Below are 5,000 nucleotides of genomic sequence, written 5' to 3'. Positions count from 1 at the left end.
GTGTGTGTGTGTGTGTGTGTGTGTGTGTGTGTGTGTGTGTTCACCAGAACAGAACAAGAAATACAAGAACAAGACAAGAACAGAATCAGAGATAAAAGAACACGTCAAAACAAGGCAAGAATAATGCAGGCGCCTCTCAAGAGACAGACAGACCATTACAAGTGCAACAAGAATACACCAAGGACATACATAATCACTGAGTATGATGGAGATACACTCAAGAGCACCAACACACACGCCATACCAGGCTTTACACATACATACATACATACATACATACATACATACATACATACATACATACATACATACATACACATCAATTAATAAATATTTGCATAAATACCGGGTGATACGCATACAGATGTATACTTTAATATACACTCTCCCAGACAGTCGACCCTTTTTCCCAGAAACAAATGAGACACACACATGCACACACACATACGCCGCGTATACAAACGTATCATTACACACATGCACATGTCCACACACATGTGTATACGCACATTTAAGTAAACACACACACACACACATGCGTACTAACGTGCGTAATCGATTATGCAAGCAAAAAACAGTAAAATACACTTCGGCGCACACACAAATGCATGATCACACATGCGCGTACACACACACACACACACACACACACACACACACACACACACACACACACACACACACGACAAAATATAGAGAAAAAACACACATATGAAGAACAAAGAGCCTGGGAATTAGTGCCTTGACAATTGACGCATGGATGCATGCATCCTGTCTCTGGGCGCATGACTCCCGCATGGGACGGGGCGCAGAAGAGTATAGGAAGAGAAGCAGAATAAAATGCAATATGATAAATGTATAAGGTGTAGGATATATATATATATATATATATATATATATATATATATATATATATATATATATATATATATATATATATATTTCATAATGTCAACCAAACTACCGTGGATTCGCCTGGGCACCAGGAGACTCGAACCGTCGACCCCATCAGTGGGAGACTGAAGCTCTATCCACCACAGAGAGCTAAAATAGTCTTTCATGATCTATCCTACTCGTCAAGACTATGAACAGACTTAATGAGGAGAGCTTCCAGAAGCAACTAACCGCTGTACAACTGAACATGTAATACTCCGAGATCATCGCGTCTATACTCAGTGAATGTCGCGAGTCTCTGTACCCTAGGGATTAGGCTACGGAGAGAGAGAGAGAGAGAGAGAGAGAGAGAGAGAGAGAGAGAGAGAGAGAGAGAGAGAGAGAGAGAGAGAGAGAGAGAGAGACAGAGAGAGAGAGAGAGAGAGAGAGAGAGACAGAGAGAGAGAGAGACAGAGAGAGAGAGAGACAGAGAGAGAGAGAGAGAGACAGAGAGAGAGAGAGAGAGACAGAGAGAGAGAGAGAGAGAGACAGAGAGAGAGAGAGAGACAGAGAGAGACAGAGAGAGAGAGAGAGAGAGAGAGAGAGAGAGAGAGAGAGAGAGAGAGAGAGAGAGAGAGAGAGAGAGAGAGAGAGAGAGAGAGAGAGAGAGACAGAGAGAGAGAGAGACAGAGAGAGAGAGAGAGAGACAGAGAGAGAGAGAGAGAGACAGGGAGAGAGAGAGAGAGAGACAGAGAGAGAGAGAGAGAGAGAGAGAGAGAGAGAGAGAGAGAGAGAGAGAGAGAGAGAGAGAGAGAGAGAGAGAGAGAGAGAGAGAGACAGAGAGAGAGAGAGACAGAGAGAGAGAGAGACAGAGAGAGAGAGAGAGAGACAGAGAGAGAGAGAGAGAGACAGAGAGAGAGAGAGAGAGAGACAGAGAGAGAGAGAGAGAGAGACAGAGAGAGAGAGAGAGACAGAGAGAGACAGAGAGAGACAGAGAGAGAGAGAGAGAGAGAGAGAGAGAGAGAGAGAGAGAGAGAGAGAGAGAGAGAGAGAGAGAGAGAGACAGAGACAGAGAGAGAGAGAGAGAGACAGAGAGAGAGAGAGAGACAGAGAGAGACAGAGAGAGACAGAGAGAGAGAGAGAGAGAGAGAGAGAGAGAGAGAGAGAGAGAGAGAGAGAGAGAGAGAGAGAGACAGAGAGAGAGAGAGAGAGAGAGAGAGAGAGAGAGAGAGAGAGAGACAGAGAGAGAGAGAGAGAGAGAGAGAGAGACTAATCAGAAACCCCCTAAGAACACAATCCACAAAGCTATAGTGTTCAGGAAATTTTAACAGAAAGAGTATAAGTGAAAACAGAATGTTAAAAGTTCTGACTGAAGAACTGTTATTTGCTTAGCTAAACGAACTAGAGGGTTCAGTTCCTGAACCAATTATGTGCCTCTGTAACCTTTTACACCACCGCCCACGGGATGGGTATGGGGTGCATAATAAAGAAAGATATTGAAAATTGAAACCCTAAACACCCAACACACCATTAGCTAAATATATGAGCCTGAGTTACCACATTTTATATACGATACGCGCCTCTGAAAGTCATAATTTCTACGATACTGAACAAGTGAGAAGATATACTGTATAGTGCTTATGGTAATAATGTATAATACATTTAATCGCCAATTATTTGCCTGATGAAATGATAGGGGAAGGGAACTATGAAAAAAAGCGCCAACCCATTACGACTATATAGCACTTAGTAGTTATCAGGACAAGGATTTGGGATGGGACGAGGGAAAGGAATGGTGCCCAAGCACTTGGACGGTCGGGGGATTGACCTGAGATGTGTAGTGTAGACGACCTTGGGGGACAACGTGGCTGGATACACCTAGACATTTGTGTGGTAGGGGTGTGTGTGGCCGCCATGAGACGAGGACGACACCCGGGTCACAGGATACTGTCAGTGTTCCTCACCTGTGTACACTGTTTCTTCTCCCTGCTCTATTTACCTGTCCTTCTAAGTCTAATTGATCTATTTCTCACCCTCTATGCTCATTTGTTTTCATATATTTTATGTCCAGTTATCTCTCTCTCTCTTTCTCACCATTGTACACTTGTTATATATATTCACCTTCCACCGTTATTCCTTTCCCGCTTCTTGTACGGTGTCTCCTTTCCATTATACACTCCCTTCTCACTCACCCATTTAGGTTACGCCACCTCCCATCTGTATCCCACTATATTCTCCTATCCCTCATTCTTCTTTATCTATCCATGCCCATCTTTCTCCTTCCTTTCATCCTGAATCAAATTCCGCCTGCCTTTACTCCTCATTTATCACTTGTCATCTCTTTCTCTCTTATACATTATCTTCTCTCTCAATGCCTCGTGTCTCCTGTCTTTAGCACCGTCTCCCTGTCATTACCTTTCTCCAACAATGTCTCCTAACACTGCCGTCTTATTCTCCTCAACCCGTCCTGTCTTTAGCACCGTGTCCCTGTCATTACCTTTCTCCAACAATGTCTCCTAACACTGCCGTCTTATTCTCCTCAACCCGTCCTGTCTTTAGCACCGTGTCCCTGTCATTACCTTTCTCCAACAATGTCTCCTAACACTGCCGTCTTATTCTCCTCAACCCGTCCTGTCAACTCAGCCGCAACATGCCTTAGATATCCGCAAGAAATTAGCTTGAGAACATAACCACAGATAAAACAGTGAAGGAGAGATGGGGGGGGGGGGGGGAATGACACAAGAATGGGAGGAAGAATGCTAAATGTGACGCCTGGAATGGTAAGAATGTGATGGCAGTGGGATGGGAATGTGTTGACGGTGGTATGAAGGCATGACAGGGAAGCACTTTGAAGGTAGTGTGAGGTAAATCAGATAAACAAGTCAAGCCATCAGCTCAGTAAACAAGTGGTCTATCCATCAACTCCTCCATCCACTTAATCAACTCCTGGAATAGCGTGGGGTGGGGGGGGGGCGTCAAAATTTGGTGCTTGTATCAAAATATGCAAATTGAGCTGCCTCATACCTTTCTTCCGTGCCTGCATCTCTCATTCTCCAGGTGTAACCTGTCTACCGCTTTCTCATTTTGTATCTTCCTCATTTTCTCTCAGCCTCACAACCTATCATTAGCTTACGCTCTGTGCGACCACCTTCCTGTTTTTCTTACATCAAGATCTTATACTTCGTCACTGACTCAATTTCCTCCGACATTCCAGCCTCAGATGCTCTTAGTCTCCCCAGACTCCATAAACATGGAGGGCGGCCGACTCTCACACGGTAATCCCGACACATCTCAGGTGACGGAGAATTAGCACACGGGATGATGTCGACAGAAGAGAGCCTTCAATACACTCCTCTTCGTGTACAGGTGCGGCAGCGGTTTCAGAATATATACATACGTCAGACCATTTCTAAAATATCCAGCGCCCGCATGAACTTCACACCTCATGAAACTGCCAAAGGATATCAAGGAGGTCCAGAGATAGCACAATACTAATATCTCATACAAGATATCTGAGGAATTGGGGGGGGGGGTAAGCTTATAAGGAGTTGAACCTATAGAATCATTGAATGAAAAATAACCAAGAGACAGGGAGACAGGGTTTCGTCGTACAAGACGCCAGGATAAATTAGGCAAGGCCAGACTGTTCCAAATCAAAGGAAAGAGAAGATGTGCAGACGGGTAACCGAGCTGGTGTACCGAATACTAGAAGACAAAGAGACGAGACAAAGTGTTATTAACTCCCCCTGCAGGCAAGAACTACCAGGTTACCACAAGCACACATACCCACACACACACAATGCTATTCCCAAACTCCTAACAATCACATCCTTTCCCTATTTCATTCTCCCTCCGTCGTCCTAGCCTCCCTATCCCCACCCGTCCAGACCCCCCTCCCTCGATCACCAGTGCTGCAGTGCCAGCCACAGTGCCAGCCACAGTGCCAACCATCAGCTCCCGTCAACTTTGTCCTATTTATCTCATAATTTATTAAAAATTTCTCCTCCTTTCGTAACTCCACATTTTCAGTTGATCGCTATTGTAGTCCGTATTATCATATCCTATTTTTACTTGTCTGAATGATTTAGATCTTTACCTTTAGCTCCAAGCCTGCACCCATATCTAGT

The 5,000-nt window shown here is 44.6% G+C and overlaps 1 protein-coding gene across 3 annotated transcripts in view; it reads right to left on the bottom strand.

The window, feature by feature from the left end:
* The window catches only part of LOC138350773 (uncharacterized), a 128,622-nt gene that overhangs the window by 94,404 nt on the left and 29,218 nt on the right, over positions 1-5,000 (bottom strand). The window lies entirely within an intron of this gene.

The sequence above is a fragment of the Procambarus clarkii genome, chromosome 47 (assembly GCF_040958095.1).
Source record: "Procambarus clarkii isolate CNS0578487 chromosome 47, FALCON_Pclarkii_2.0, whole genome shotgun sequence".
Lineage (NCBI taxonomy): Eukaryota > Metazoa > Arthropoda > Malacostraca > Decapoda > Cambaridae > Procambarus > Procambarus clarkii.
This window is presented reverse-complemented; position numbering and strand designations above follow the sequence as displayed.